Here is a 17313-nt window from a genome sequence, read left to right as displayed (position 1 = left end):
GCCCGAGGCAGGATTCGAACCTGCGACCGGAGCGGTCGCTCGGCTCCAGACTGTAGCGCCTAGAACCGCACGGCCACGCCGGCCGGCAACCGCAACAACAGCGGGAAACCACACACAGATAGACAGCCAAGTTCAAGAAAACGCATAGTTCAGAGTGAGCACAGCTCAAAACCCCAACCTGGCCAGCAACATTATGGGGAGAGTCCTCCGGCCATTTCGGTTCAAAAATGGCTCTGAGCACTATGGGACTTAACATCTGAGGTCGTCAGTCCCCTAGAACTTAAACCTAACTAACCTAAAGACACCACACTCATCCATGCCCGAGGCAGGATTCGAACCTGCGACCGTAGTGGTCGCGCGGTTCCAGACTGAAGCGCCTAGAACCGCTCAGCCACTCCGGCCGGCGGCCATTTCGGGATTTTGACGATATAGCGCGCCATTTGGACAAAATGTGCCACAGTACCCTTAAGGAGGACATCCAGCAACTCTATCAATAAGGGCCGGAGGTGGCTCAATGCGTTACTGACGTGCTCAGTTAGTCAATCTCTTCCTCGTGTGTAACCCACCCAATTTTTTCGAAACAGTAATCATTTGTTTGTCTGTACATGTACATCACACCTAGCGTTTACCATCCAGTTTGGATAATTCATTCGTGCTGTGTCGTTTTTCTCCCTCGGAGCGCATTTTGGGAAATACAACTATATGTATCAAAAAATCTGTTTCTTTTATTGGTTTTCTGAGAGCCTGGTAGGCGGCCCTTGTGTGAGGTGTCGTGGCCGTTGTCGTGGGGTTTCCTACCGTGGTGTTTCCTACGAGCAGTGGCACACTAAACCTGTGAGAGGCCCGGGCCGGCAAAACAAATCGAGGCTCCCGTTGCTGAGAGCCTGGTAGGCGGCCCTTGTGTGAGGTGTCGTGACCGTTGTCGTGGGGTTTCCTACCGTGGTGTTTCCTACGAGCAGTGGCACACTAAACCTGTGAGAGGCCCGGGCCGGCAAAACAAATCGAGGCTCCCGTTGCTGAGAGCCTGGTAGGCGGCCCTTGTGTTAGGCGTCGTGACCGTTGTCGTGGGGTTTCCTACCGTGGTGTTTCCTACGAGCAGTGGCACACTAAACCTGTCAGAGGCCCGGCTCGGCAAAACAAATCGAGGCTCCCCTTGCTGCCCCCTCCCACCCTCCTCACCACACAGGATTTCTCCGAGAGTTTCAAACGCAAACGGAAGGAAGTCCCACATTGCTTATCATCTTCATTTTGTATCGTGATAATTTACAAGGTATAAAATTATTTTACGTAATGCTGAAAGTGACTGCCCTCGGTATCTCGTTACTATTATTTAATAGCTACGTTGCCCCTTGTACGACAGAAATGATTACATGATTTCTGTTGTTCAAATCTATTATTTACGTTTCGCAACTAAGTCGGCAATGCGGGGTGCATAAAAATGAATCCCTATTTCCCAAACCAAGAGGAAGGTCATTGTCTACATAAAACTTCGTTCAGTGCATGGTGGAGGGTACTTTACTTATGGATTTCAACAAAAGCCACACAAAAGCTCCGATCTTGAAATTTTGTACATTTGATCTTCAAAACAAGGGGAACCTCACCGTCTACGTGAATTTTCATACGGTGTATGGTGGAGGGTGCGTTACAACAGAATTACACACCATTTGACTGATCAGCTTGGGAGTTGGCTCATGTATGTATGTTTTCGTGGAGAAGGCATTTACACAAACCAACGTATGCTGGATGGTGGATGGTTGGCCTACCTTTAAATAAATTCAACATCGTCTCGTCAATCAGCATGAATGATGGCAGATATACGTATTTTTTCATAGACAGGGAAAGAGGAGTTGGCATGACGGAGGCGGAGGAGGAGATATACGGAGAGAGGAGAACGTGATGGGGGCGGGGAGGGGGGAGGAGGTGCAGCCAGAGAAGTGAGAGAAGCATATTAAAAGAGAGAGGAAGCAGCAGGTAAACAGAGAAAGGGGAAAGGTGTTACATGACTAATGAAACACTGTAATAAATACATAAATTGGGGTGTTATTGTGAATTTGATGTACTTACTATTAGAAAAAGCAGAGGAGGAGGTGGACAGAGACGGGAAGATGGATGGAGAGGAGTATGGAGAGGAGGAGGAAGTGTTGTGAGAGAGGGGGCAGACGGAGGAGATGGAAAGAGAGACGGTTGGGCGGAAGGAGGAGGTGGATAGAGAGACGAGATAGGACTAAATGGACAAGAGAGATGAGGGAACAGGGGATGAACTGACGTAAAACTGGGATGAATAAATATCCGGGAAACGCCGGGTTTACTGTTAGTAATTCGATAAAAATTTACGCGACAATGGGCGTGTTCATCTGAAAGAAATTACAAAAAAATGGTTCAAATGGCTCTGAGCACTATGGGATTCAACTTCTGAGGTCATCAGTCCCCTAGAACTTAGAACTACTTAAACCTAACTAACCTAAGGACATCACACATATCCATGTCCGAGGCAGGATTCCAACCTGCGACCGTAGCAGTCGCGTGGTTCCAAACTTTAGCGCCTAGAACCACTCGGCCACTCCGGCCGGCAAAGAAATTACAGAATATTTCCCTATGGTTAAATGCGGCGTATAAAGTCTCGATAACTAGAGTGTTGTTCTTGATGTGTGTACAGCTTTATAAAATGAGCTACATAATAATCAGCTGAAAAATGCTCCTGTTGGAGCACAATTAAGGCAAATATGATCGTGTTTAAAAGTCTCTGACAGAAAAGTGGGCAACCAGGTGTCTGAGTCCACATTCTGCCTTCCTCACCAAAAATTCTGGAAGCATCACAGGACGGGTGACCATATTATATAAGAAATTTACTAAGTGAAATTTCAGTTTTTTTTTTTTTTGAGATAAAAATTCAATAAACAGCAGATCGTGTATCAGAACTTTAGAAATACCGTTGAAAGCGTACTTTTGTGAATGAGATCCGCCAAATACAAATAATTAGTTTCGTATGACATATATGACGAAACTACAGAATCGGCAAGTTAACTTTGCGAAATTATTGACGGTGATCGACGACGGCACTGTCTGAGAAACCGTGACAACACCTGCACTGAGGGTGAGGGACTGGGGTAGGCAAGCAGTGGGGGAAGCTCGGTTCGCAAACACCTCGCTAGGGAACCGGTTGCTCGGGACAGCTTCGCTACCTGCTGCACGCTCGTAGGAAACCCCACGATAGGCAGCCCCACGTAGCCTGGTGGCCGGCGCACGCAGCGGCGGAGGCCGCGTGGCCCACGAGGCCGGCGAGGCCGCGCCCGCTCACCCGCAGCGGCCAGCGCCGCACATCCGGCGAGGCGCGTCCCGCAGCGCCGTCACAGCCCCGCCTGCGTCTGGGCTCGGCGCTGCTGCCAATTACCTGCAGACGCGGTTCCGCAACCTGACGTCACCGCCGCCCGGTGAGCGGACCTCCAGGGTCACCTCCGTCTTCCAGTTAGCCCGATTACCGGTCTCTCACCTCTGATTCACGTCACCGACTCCAGCCCGTTCCTCCTTACTAGTCACCGACTCCGTTTTATAGTACTCGTCATCACCGATTTCGTCCAAATTTATGGTATATGCAGTGCTCGGCCAGATATGGAAGTGACAAAAGTGGGAAATCCACATGCCAAGGGGTTTTAAATAAAAAATTCTCTACTGGCCACCATTGCTACACCAAGAACAAATGCAGATGATAAACGGGTATCATTGGGCAAATATATTATACTAGAACTGACATGTGATTACATTTTCACGCAATTTGGGTGCATAGATCCTGAGAAATCAGTACCCAGAACAACCACCTCTCGCCGTGATGACGGCCTCGATATGCCTGGGCATTGAGTCAAACAGAGGTTGGATGGCGTGTACAGGTTCAGCTGCCCATGCAGCTTCAACACGATACCACAATTCATCAAGAGTAGTGACTGGCGTATTGCGACGAGCCAGTTGCTCGGCCACCATTGACCAGACGTGTTCAATTGGTGAGAGATATGGAGAAAGTGCTGCCCAGGGCAGCAGTCGAACATTTTCTGTATCCAGAAAGGCCCGTACAGGACCTGCAACATGCGGTCGTGCATTATCCTGCTGAAATGTAGGGTTTCGCAGGGATCGAATGAATGGTAGAGCCACGGGTCGTAACACATCTGAAATGTAACGTCCACTGTTCAAAGTAACGTCAATGCGTACAAGAGGTGACCGAGACGTGTAATCAATGGCACCCCATACCATCACGCCGGGTGATACACTAAATTCGTCCACAGATCTAAACAACCATGCATGGGCAGAGCCTATTAGACGGAGGGGGGTCCGACAGCTGAACAGTTCCAGACATTCCACCAGGAAGGAGGTACAAGGCTCTTGTTGTCTGTAGTTCAACCATGCCTAGACGGTCAATATTGCGGTTCGATCGTGCCCGCATCGTTACTTTGTGCCAGCAAGGGCTCTCAACAAGGAAGTGTCCAGGCGTCTCGGAGTGAACCAAAACGATGTTGTTCGGACATGGAGGAGATACAGAGAGGCAGGAACTGTCGATGACATGCCTCGCTCAGACCGCCCAAGGGGTGCTACTGCAGTGGATGACCGCTACCTACGGATTATGGCTCGGAGGAACCCTGACAGCAACGCCACCATGTTCAATAATACTTTTCGTGCAGCCACAGGACGTCGTGTTACAACTCAAATTGTGCGCAATAGGCTGCATGATGCACAACTTTACTCCCGACGTCCATGACGCGGTCCACCTTTGCAACCACGACACCATGCAGCGCGGTACACATGGGTCCAACAAACATGCCGAATGGACCGCTCAGGAGTGGTATGACGTTCTCTTCACCGATGTGTGTCGCATATGCCTTCAGCCAGACAATCGTCGGAGTCGTGATTGGAGGCAACCCAGTCAGGCTCAACGACTTAGACACACTATCCAGCGAGTGCAGCAAAATGGAGGTTCCCTGCTGTTTTGGGGTAGCATTATGTGGGGCCAACTTACGCCGCTCTTGGTCAGCCTTAACGGCTGTACGATACGTGGTCTAGGGGTAGCGTCTTTGATTCATAATCAAAACGTATTCGGTCCCGGGTTCGATCCCCCCACTGCCTAAAGTTTGATAAATACTCAGCATTGGCGGCCGAAGACTTCCGGCATAAGAAGTCAGCCTCATTCTGCCAACGGCCTTGTCAAAGAGGGCGGAGGAGCGGATAGAGGTTCAGGGCACTCTCTTCTCCTAGGGGTGGGAAATTGCCCCTAAAGGCGGAAGAATCAACAATGATCAACGACGTGAGGATGCAGAAGGCAATGGAAACCACTGCATTAAAGACACGTAGCGTGTATCCACAGGACATGTGTTCTGTAATTGAAGAAGTGTCATGATGATCTCTCCATTGGCGAAAGATTCCGGAATAGTCTCCCATTCGGATCTCCGGGAGGGGACTGCCAAGGGGGAGGTTACCATGAGAAAAAGACTGAGTAATCTACGAAAGGATAACGTTCTACGAGTCGGGGCGTGGAATGTCAGAAGCTTGAACGTGGTAATCTGAAAAGGGAAATGCAAAGGCTCAATCTAGATATAGTAGGGGTCAGTGAAGTGAAGTGAAAGGAAGACAAGGATTTCTGGTCAGATGAGTATCGGGTAATATCAACAGCAGCAGAAAATGGTATAGCAGGTGTAGGATTCGTTATGAATAGGAAGGTAGGGCAGAGGGTGTGTTACTGTGAATAGTTCAGTGACCGGGTTGTTCTAATCAGAATCGTCAGCAGACCAACACCGACAACGATAGTTCAGGTATACATGCCGACGTCGCAAGCTGAAGATGAACAGATAGAGAAAGTGTATGAGGATATTGAAAGGGTCATGCAGTATGTAAAGGGGGACGAAAATCTAATAGTCATGGGCGACTGGAATGCAGTTGTAGGGGAAGGAGTAGAAGAAAAGGTTACAGGAGAATATGGGCTTGGGACAAGGAATGAAAGAGGAGAAAGACTAATTGAGTTCTGTAATAAGTTTCAGCTAGTAATAGCGAATACTTCGTTCAGGAATCACAAGAGGAGGAGGTATACTTGGAAAAGGCCGGGAGATACGGGAAGATTTCAATTAGATTACATCATGGTCAGACAGAGATTCCGAAATCAGATACTGGATTGTAAGGCGTACCCAGGAGCAGATATAGACTCAGATCACAATATAGTAGTGATGAAGAGTAGGCTGAAGTTCAAGACATTAGTCAGGAAAGGAAGAATCAATACGCAAAGAAGTGGGATACGGAAGTACTAAGGAATGACGAGATACGTTTGGGGTTCTCTAACGCTATAGATACAGCAAAAAGGAATAGCGCAGTAGGCAGTACTGTTGAAGAGGAATGGACATCTCTAAAAAGGGCCATCACAGAAGTTGGGAAGGAAAACATAGGTACGAAGAAGGTAGCTGCGAAGAAACCATGGGTAACAGAAGAAATACTTCAGTTGATTGATGAAAGGAGGAAGTACAAACATGCTCCGGGAAAATCAGGAATACAGAAATACAAGTCGCTGAGGAATGAAATAAATAGGAAGTGCAGGGAAGCTAAGACGAAATGGCTGCAGGAAAAATGTGAAGACATCGAAAAAGATATGATTGTCGGAAGGACAGACTCAGCATACACGAAAGTCAAAACAACCTTTGGTGACATTAAAAGCAACGGTGGTAACATTAAGAGTGCAACGGGAATTCCACTGTTAAATGCAGAGGAGAGAGCAGATTGGTGGAAAGAATACATTGAAAGCCTCTATGAGGGTGAAGATTTGTCTGATGTGATAGAAGAAGAAACAGGAGTCGATTTAGAAGAGATAGGGGATCCAGTATTAGAATCGGAATTTAAAAGAGCTTTGGAGGACTTACGGTCAAATAAGGCAGAAGGGATAGATAACATTCCATCAGAATTTCTAAAGTCATTGTGGGAAGTGGCAACAAAACGACTATTCACGTTGGTATGTAGAATATATGAGTCTGGCGATATACCATCTGACTTTCGGAAAAGCATAATCCACACAATTCCGAAGACGGCAAGAGCTGACAAGTGCGAGAATTATCAAAATGGTTCAAATGGCTCTGAGCACTAAGGGACTCAACTGCTGTGGTCATCAGTCCCCTAGAACTTAGAACTACTTAAACCTAACTAACCTAAGGACATCACACACACACCCATGCCCGAGGCAGGATTCGAATCTGCGACCGTAGCAGCAACGCGGCTGCGGACTGGAGCGCCTAGAACCGCACGGCCACCGCTGCAGTCCGCGAGAATTATCGCACAATCAGCTTAACAGCTTATTCATCGAAGCTGCTTACAAGAATAACATACAGAAGAATGGAAAAGAAAATTGAGAATGCGCTAGGTGACGATCAGTTTGGCTTTAGGAAAAGTAAAGGGACGAGAGAGGCAATTCTGACGTTACGGCTAATAATGGAAGCAAGGCTAAAGAAAAATCGAGACACTTTCATAGGATTTGTCGACCTGGAAAAAGCGTTCGACAATATAAAATGGTGCAACCTGTTCGAGATTCTGAAAAAAGTAGGGGTAAGCTATAGGGAGAGACGGGTCATATACAATATGTACAACAACCAAGAGGGAATAATAAGAGTGGACGATCAAGAACGAAGTGCTCGTATTAAGAAGGGTGTAAGACAAGGCTGTAGCCTTTCGCCCCTACTCTTCAATCTGTACATCGAGGAAGCAATGATGGAAATAAAAGAAAGGTTCAGGAGTGGAATTAAAATACAAGGTGAAAGGATATCAATGATACAATTCGCTGATGACATTGCTATCCTGAGTGAAAGTGAAGAAGAATTAAATGATCTGCTGAACGGAATGAACAGTCTAGTGAGTACATAGTATGGTTCGAGAGTAAACCGGAGAAAGACGAAGGTAATGAGAAGTAGTAGAAATGAGAACAGCGAGAAACTTAACATCAGGATTGATGGTCACGAAGTCAATGAAGTTAAGGAATTCTGCTACCTAGGCAGTAAAATAACCAATGACGGACGGAGCAAGGAGGACATCAAAAGCAGACTCGTTGTGGCAAAAAGAGGCATTTCTGGCCAAGAGAAGTCTACTAATATCAAATACTGGCCTTAATTTGCGGAAGAAATTTCTGAGGATGTACGTCTGGAGTACAGCATTGTATGGTAGTGAAACATGGACTGCGGGAAAACCGGAACAGAAGAGAATCGAAGCATTTGAGATGTGGTGCTATAGACGAATGTTGAAAATTAGGTGGACTGATAAGGTAAGGAATGAGGAGGTTCTACGCAGAATCGGAGAGGAAAGGAATATGTGGAGAACACTGATAAGGAGAAGGGACAGGATGATAGGACATCTACTAAGACATGAGGGAATGACTTCCATGGTACTAGAGGGAGCTGTAGAGGGCAAAAACTGTAGAGGAAGACAAGAGATTGGAATACGTCAAGCAAATAATTGAGGACGTAGGTTGCAAGTGCTACTCTGAGATGAAGAAGTTAGCACAGGAAAGGAATTTGTGGTGGGCCGCATCAAACCAGTCAGTAGACTGATGACCAAAAATAAAAAAAAAACGATACGTGAATGCCATCCTCCGAGCGATAGTGTAACCATATCTGCAGCATATTGGCGACGCATTCGTCCTCATGGATGACAATTTGCTTAGATTAGGTTAGGTTAGGGTTTTTTTTAACGTCCTGTCGACAACGAGGTCATTAGAGACGGAGCGCAAGCTCGGGTTAGGGAAGGATGGGGAAGGAAATCGGCCGTGCTCTTTCAAAGGAACCTTCCCGGCATTTGCCTGAAACGATTTAGGGAAATCACGGAAAACCTAAATCAGGATAGCTGGAGTCGGGATTGAACCGTCGTCCTCCCGAATGCGAGTCCAGTGTGCTAACCACTGCAACACCTCGCTCGGTTGACAATTTGCGTCCCCATCGTTCACATCTTGTGAATGACTTCCTCCAGGATAACGACATCGCTCGACGAGAGTGGCCCGCGTGTTCTTCAGACATGAACCCTATCGAACATGCCTGGGATAGATTAAAAAGGGCTGTTTATGGACGATGTGACACACCAAACACTCTGAGGGCTCTACGCCGAATCCCCGTGGGACAATCTGGACCAACAGTATCTTGATGAACTTGTCGACAGTACGCCACGACGAATATAGGCATGCATCAATGCAAGAGGACGTGCTACTGGGTATTAGAGGTACCGATGTGTACAGCAGTCTGGATCAGCGCCTCTGATGGTCTCGCTGTATGGTCGTACATCATGCAACGCGTGGTTTTCATGATCAGTAAAAAGGGCGGAAATAATGTTTATGTTGATCTCTATTCCAATTTTCTGTACAGGTTCCAGACTTCTCAGCACCGAGGTGACGCAAATTTTTTTTTGATGTGTGTATTTGAAAATCAGAAATATATTTTTTTATGTAATACAATTACAATTTAACAGTTTTCAGATTTTTTACTGTACTTTTACTGTGAAATCTTGCTTCTTGACGAATTTCATGATTCTAGGCCGACGGGAAGTACCCTATGGATTTTAAAGAGTAAGTTTGCGAGTACCAAAATATGTGAGTGAATGACCGAATCTTTTCATTACATTAACTTGGAAGCTCAAATATTTTACGCCACCAAGAGACCATGCAAATTACTATGTGACAAAGATCTGCACTTGATTCTCCAACCTGAGCCAGAGGAAATGGATCCTAAAGGCTTGAAGAGTAAAATTTCGGATTTACGTAAGTTTCCAGGAAGGCATTGTAGTGTGTTCACGTGAACTTCGTACATAAAATTAGATACTTTATTTTTCAGTTTATGATTTCCAAATGGTGAGGTGATATTCATCGTAAATACAGGGGAATCAATAACTGTCTCGGCATGTTGCACAGGTTATAAACGCCGCATTTTTTACAGTAACATTACTGCTTTAAAGTTTCTATAGAAAAACAAACTTGGTAAACAGTGATTAAACGTTCCTTCTCGTCGCACGGTTTGGCAGCAAACCATGCTTAACGCATCATGTCGCTGGTGATGCACATTGGAATGTATTTTGATGCCGTCTTCTCGGGATGCGATTTCTTTTTCTCTTATAATGGGCGGATTTTACCCGCACGAGGAACGTATTGTTTGCGAGCAGCTGCCAACGGCTGCTCGAAGGTCGAAACGAAACTAACGGAACACGAAGACCGGTACGTTCTAATTACAGTTCCTTCTTGGAACGTTATTTGCAAAGTCGATGCGGACGCCGTTGGTACAATCCTTTCTTGGAAATTCATTTGTAATCTCAAAATTTCCTTCGCCGTTGCCTTTTATGAAAACATTAATAAATAAAAAATAATGAGCATTATTTCGGTTTATTTGCAGTAAGTAACGTAAAAATTGAAAATAAAAGTAAGTTGCGCATAGGGTCACGAACAACGACCTTCAGACTATCTTTCTGCATCATTTCCACTGCATCATCTGCAGCCTGTGAGTTACGTCAGCGTAAATGGTTTACGTGTAGCCCGGCTGGCGCCAAGAATGCTATTTTTTCCAAACGCTTGACATTCTGGCGCTCCCACTTCCGTCAGTTTCAGTTCTGGCTAAGCCCTGCATGAACCATAAATTTCGACGAAATGGGTGATGACTAGCAAGCGTGGTCCCCTTCCTAGCGTTAGTTCCTCCACTGCTAAGCAGCATTTCGTGCAACAAGATTCTCCAGCAAACTGGATCAGCTGCCAGGTTTTCAGCTTCCTCCCAGTTCATGTCGGTGCACTGAAGATCGTTCACAAAAGTTCATTTCCAGGTGTTGCGAGGTCTATCTCTACATTGGTATTCAACCTCTGGTTTCCACAACAGTGCCGATTTTTGCGATTATTTCATCTGCAGAAAGTGCCCCGAAAGCTTCAGTCTTTTTTCAGCGACGATGTTGTGGAGGTTGCATTCAATTCAAATGGTTCAAATGGCTCTGAGCACTATGGGACTTAATATCTAAGGTCATCAGTCCCCTAGAACTTAGAACTACTTAAACCTAACTAACCTAAGGACATCACACACATCCATGCCTGAGGCAGGATTCGAACCGGCGAGCGTAGCTGTCGTGCGGTTCCGGACTGAAGCGCCTAGAAACGCTCGTCCACGCAGGTTGCGTAGAACACTTCTTCTCAGTACTTCATTGTCTGAAACGTGACTGTGATAACTGACCCTAAAAATTCGGCTCGAGCATAGCTGGTGAAAAACAGAGAGTTCGTGTGCTGGTCTTACTGAAATTTACTGAGGTTTTTCGGATCCCACGTGCGTATATGGCCGTCAGTAGGATGATGGATAGCTACAACGAAGCTTTGTGGACGTACTTGTAAGAGTGTAATTACCACATTGCTCTCGTCCATTGGAAGACTGCAGAAGCTTTCCCATTTCTGCCGCTGATGTCTGCATCTACGACTCCATCATTACAAATAAGGGTGCCGGGATACTGAACTTGATCACCCTCTTGCTGTTCGGTCCGTTGCACTGTAATCTGAGTAGATATATTTCCACTTTTTACGCGCATTGTTTGTCTTATCACCATTTATTTTTAGCCCTAAGGAGCTGGCCATTAGTTGTAAACCTTGCGGTGTTTCTATCAGAAGATCGCTATCATCAGCAAAATCCAGATACGTAAGGCTAGATTGCCCATTCCACCATATAAGCATGTTGGAACTGTCCATGGTTTCCTTTATTACGCATTCTATGACTAATATAAAAAGGACTGATGCATTCTCGTCTGATGCCTGTCGGAATGATAAAGAAAGGAGTGTTCTCAGGTTCTCTTCTTATACATCAAATCAAGTCCAGATATATAGTTTTCCGAAAACATTAATGAGATGTCCAAGAATCCCTTATATAGGCTTACAATATTTCACAATGATTTTTCGCGTATAGTATCAAAAGCTTATTTTCAAATCAAACTTCAGATACAGTGCCAGTTGAATTGCATGCTTTTTTGCATTACGTTACTTGGAACAAAAACATGTTCAGAGCAGGATCTCGCAATTCGAAAACCAGCATCTTCGTTTTGTAGTCGACAGTCTGCTGCTTCTTGTATCCTTTTTAGAAAATGTCCAAATATGTGTGAATTCGTAAGGAACCAAACTGCTGAGGTCACCGGTTCCTAGAATTACACACTTATTAAACTAAATTAAACTAACTTACGCTAAGAACAACAGACACACCGATGCCTGAGGGAGGACTCGAACCTCCAACGGGTGGTTATCCTTTTTAGATGCTGTGCAGCAACAGTGGTTAACTAAGTCAACACAAGTTGCTGCCGTCCATAAAAATGATTACATGATGCGAATACATTGGTAAAATGCGATTAGGATGTTGCTATCTCTTTTGTTCCTTGTTTGACTCCCTTATCTTTAAAGCATAATTTCATTTTTGTTTTTTATATTTAGACGACCGTTTCATGAGGTGTAACTATCTCATCGGACAGACGCCTGTTACCTTTACTCTTATATTTCGAGCTGTCGTTTTAGAAATTATGTACATTTTGATTCACAAGGCTATTTCATGTTCTGGGTGTAGATACGGTTCTGCACGATTGATAATGTATACACTGGCCAACGCCATCTGTCTTGCACTTGACGCCAGATTACCATACTCTTCCGCATTCTATATTCGTCAGCGGGGCCTGCTGTGCACCCGCTCCATGAAGCTCTCTGCTGTGCATCTGTTCCTACCTTGTGCGGTGTCCTTTACATAAGCCAGCGAAACGTAATTAAAAGATATTTCGGTTTTTATTTTCATGGTCTACTTAGCTGTCCTTTTCAAATCTCATTAAATCCATTTGATCAAACCTTATAATTTTTACGCTGCAATTTTCTATCACTCCTGTTCTTTTCAGAAATCTACTTAGCAGGCATTAGGGATTTACATCTTTTTTATATCTTAATAGCCATTTTGGCGATGTATCGGCACCGTGTAATCATTTTTACGGAAGGTGTGCGCCGTGACCACTTCCGTAATTTTGCATAAAAACTTTTCCCGTAGAGTACGTTCTTGCGCAAGATGGGATTAGGACATTTCCTGAAACTTATTTTTGCAATTTTTTGTATTGTATATAATCTGATAATGCTTGCCACGAGCGAAACACGTCACTGAAATCTGAAAATAAAATCCTCCGCTCACAGGACTGTACTTTTATCTCAAGCAATTGCTGTATTTTATTTCTAATATACTAGAGCTTGAGACGATATGGTGGTGGTTACAGCTTGTGAAAGGAATGTAAGAACACCTTCCTCACATGGTCTGCCAGCTCTACACGTACTCTGTACCATGCTCCTACGACAAATTGAGACACAAAATGGTTCAAATGGCTCTGAGCACTATGGGACTTAACTTCTGAGGTCATCAGTCCCCTAGAACCTAGAACTACTTAAACCTAACTAACCTAAGGACATCACACACACCCATGCCGGAGGCAGGATTCGAACCTGCGACCGTGGCGGTCGCGCGGTTCCAGACTGTAGCGCCTAGAACCGCTCGGCCACACCGGCCGGCTGAGACACATACATATTACATATGCTCAAACATCCCATTAAACCATTAAAACTGGCTTGAACGGGTTGTAGGTAACGCGTGTCTGAAGGAACACTGCACCACACTTCATAACCACACAGGCACTGCAACACCGTATTTATTCGCCGATACGAGGCAGCGACTTTCAATTAACATGCCCCTCCCCCCCCCCCCCCCCACACACACACACTCCCTGTACGGGAATTACAGCAAGCGTAGAGTGCAGGTTGCGACACATGAATGACGACGTTTGGAAGTTCAGGACGGCCGTGAGTCCTGCGCGGATAGCGAAAGCGATTAAGGCTGTCGCTCGTTTAAAGCGGGAATTCCAGCTTCGAGTACCGGTCAGGCATAAATATTTATCGTCGTCATTCCATTATATAGCTGACATGCTCCAGCATGCATTACCACATCCTCTAGCATTCCTGCGAGATGATGCCGCAGAAACCGAAGGTAATTCCGTCCACTGATTTTGTTTGGTAGCATGCACGGCCCAAAAAGACGACTGCCTAGTATCCCTAATCACATATTCAATGAGAAACGTCGCTGATGTGGAGACTGATGCAAAGCATGTGGGTTGCAGCCGATAGATGACTTCAAACGTGAGAACTGTGATAGTTAAAAAATCTATTACGAGTGAACCCTGTTCCATCTGCAAACAAAATGTTACTGTCGAACGTAGGGTCGCCTAAAGCTTGTTGTTGCATCCACTTCCAAAACATTACTGTGGGACCAAAGTCCACATCACTAAGACACCGATCTCGTTCTAGGTGTTTCGGAGAGACTGCACTTCGACGCATTATTCTCCAAACTCTACTGCGGCTCTTTCCAGGAATTTGCCTGACATGTCTCCTTGTCGAGAATCCTGGAGAGTTTTCGACTGTTTCCAGCTTCACACCTTCAGACACAGGTGTTAATTCGTATAGGCTTACCCGCTCCCGCAGCATGTGCAGATTTCCCAGCTTCTCGAAGCCCTTGTACACGTCCGTCTCTTGGGGAGCCTTTGCGCAGGATCTGCTTCTTGGTATAAACTCGCAGGCTCCCGTGCGTTGCCGTGGGCCCTATCCTACATGAAATTCATATCCGCACACTCATCGTTACTGTAGTGTTCAGTGTTTCCACTGAACCGTGAATATACTTTCAAAATCTTTTCTTAAGGAATTTAATTTATTTACTAGCGATTCATCAAGAACATTAACACATTTAATCACACTAGGTGAGCGTGGAAGTAGTTGCCAGGGACTAACTGATGAAAATGATATTACCTTTAACAAATGGGAATTTAATTCATATAGCTATTTCAAAACATATTTTATAATTTATAAGCAGAAAAGCACCCTCGAAATATCAAGTTACAATTTTATTTAGAGGCAGAAAGAACAATATGAGCCTTCGGGCTGAGAAGCTTTCCACTCCCTTTCAACACGGCAGTAGTCACGACCGCTCACTACAACCCCTGAAAGACTACGCTGGTGCAATCTGCAACACACCAGATTACTTTAAACTAAAAATTTTAACAACTCACACGAACACATTAACTATGCACTCCGTAAGAGGGATGGAAATGGTACAAACACTCACACTAAGAAATTATTTGCCACCGAAAGTGCAATTTGTTTTTAAAAGGACTCTTACGGTGGAAGGGTGGCAACGTTATAAAAAGGACTATTTAAATAAAACCCATGAAATTCAGACTTACATAAAATGTACAACATGCTCTACATTACACATATACCGCCTCGTAAGATGATATGCAAGATAAAAACATATTTCAGGAATTCGGCCTTTACACCTTAATTCTATAAATTCGTTAACACCGAATTCTACAAACATGACAGAGGCAGCTATTAACGTACGGCAGACCGACCGACAGACAGACAGACTCTAACTGCCTGACAAATGCGGACGAGAGACAGACGAGCAAGCTGGGGACGAGAGAAAACAAGTAGAGTTTAACAAGTAAATGAAACAACATATCACGAATCGCTTAACTTCTAATAACTGCGATTTCTGGCGAAGACCTGGCGCAACACCCCCAAAAGGCTCTCCCGGACCGTCCGCTGTCAGCCGTTTCAACGGACGCAGGAAGGCGCGCCGGTCTCCCGTCTCACGGCGTCACAGCTCGCACCGGCCATACCGATGTCGTAGGTTGGCTCCTGTTGCTCTCGTGTCGGCCGCGAAGCCACTACCCCTCGCTATACGGCGCTGCTCACTGGACTCACGTGGCGACCTCACTTGCGCCGACGCTCAAGACAGACAAGTCATCTTGTGTCTCAGTGCCCGACCGACCAACAGTTAGATCCAACTGCCAATGCCCACTCGAGCAGATTGGCGGCCTAATAGATACTAGCACTCCGAACGACAGAACACACTGACTGCCCCACACAGACCCGGTTGACCAACTGACCAGACTCGCCGAGACTGACAGACTGCCCCCTTGCCGAGTTTTTTTTTTCTTTATTGTGATTTCATTCCCCTGCCCCATATGGGCAGGGGAGGGCTGTCAGTGGCACAATCCGCCGCTCTTCAGCCGAGTGACATGGCAACTAAAATAAGAATAAAATGTTACATACATAAGGCGATGAAAAAGGGGATCATAAACAGAGTAAAGGGAGAAAATGGAGGTAAAAATAGACTGACATGGAGACATTCATGGGGGACAGTTAAAATAGTCACCAGAAAGTTAAAAAACACAGTTGGCGATTCTTAAAACACAGAGAAGACGCTGAATGGACATGCACAGGTTAAAAGTCGGCCACAATATTAAAAACACTCCAGAACAACACACTTAAAAGCCACTTGTAGCACACACGACAAAGAATAAAACTGCCAGGTGGGACCTGCCGAGGGAAAGGTCAGAGAGGAAGGAAAAGGAGGGGAGAGCAAGGGGCAGCAGGGGAAGCGGCGGGATGAAGAGAGTAGGGGTGTCAGCGGGTACACTAAGAGACAGGAGACTGGTGGGGTGGGAGATGAAGAGGGAAGACAAGGCAGGAGGGAGTGCAGACACTGAAAGGGGGCACAAGAGAGGGAGGAGGAAGAGGAGGGGGAACCCGCTCAGGAGGAGCGAGGGGGGAGAGGGAGCCCTCAGGAGGAGGCAGGAAGATGGGGTTAGAGTTGGTAGGAAGGGTAGATGTCAGGGCGAAGCTCATCATCCGGGAGGGGTAGACGGTGGAAGTTGCGTTGGGAAAGGAGATGGAGGGTGTGGAGATGGAGGGAGGGAGGGACACAACGGTAAGGGCGCGGCAACTGGTTGGGAGTGGAGAGGAAGGGAGACACCAGGGGGTGAGGGGGAGCAAGACGGCAAACAATATATAGTGTGCGGATGTGTTCAAGGAAAAGGAGAAGGTGGGGGCCCCTTGCCGAGCTCAAAGCGCCCCTTAAATGCACGTGAACAGGCAACTTTTCCCCTTTCCCAACAGAGGGAGACACCAAAGCTCCGATTGCCACAGCGGATCCACCGCCAGAAACGGAAAGCGACTGCTTTACACTACGCGCTGTGGCGTGCTCTTCAAAACAGCAAATTTTACCACGGCTCAACCACCAACATTCGTACAACACAAATGTGGTTCTGCAATAAATGACATGAATGGAACTCTGTACTAGCCGACCACAATGTTATTGCACCTGGGAGTGAGGGCGTTTCGGTAGGCTTATCTCGACTTTTTATCGTGATATTTCACGAGTATACTTGATAGTACACTTTATAGTATACGCACAACTTTCTTGATATCATTCACAGTGCGATGCGTTTCCCTTAAAACTC

The sequence above is a fragment of the Schistocerca cancellata genome, chromosome 9, assembly GCF_023864275.1.
Source record: "Schistocerca cancellata isolate TAMUIC-IGC-003103 chromosome 9, iqSchCanc2.1, whole genome shotgun sequence".
NCBI classification, from domain to species: domain Eukaryota; kingdom Metazoa; phylum Arthropoda; class Insecta; order Orthoptera; family Acrididae; genus Schistocerca; species Schistocerca cancellata.
This window is presented reverse-complemented; position numbering follows the sequence as displayed.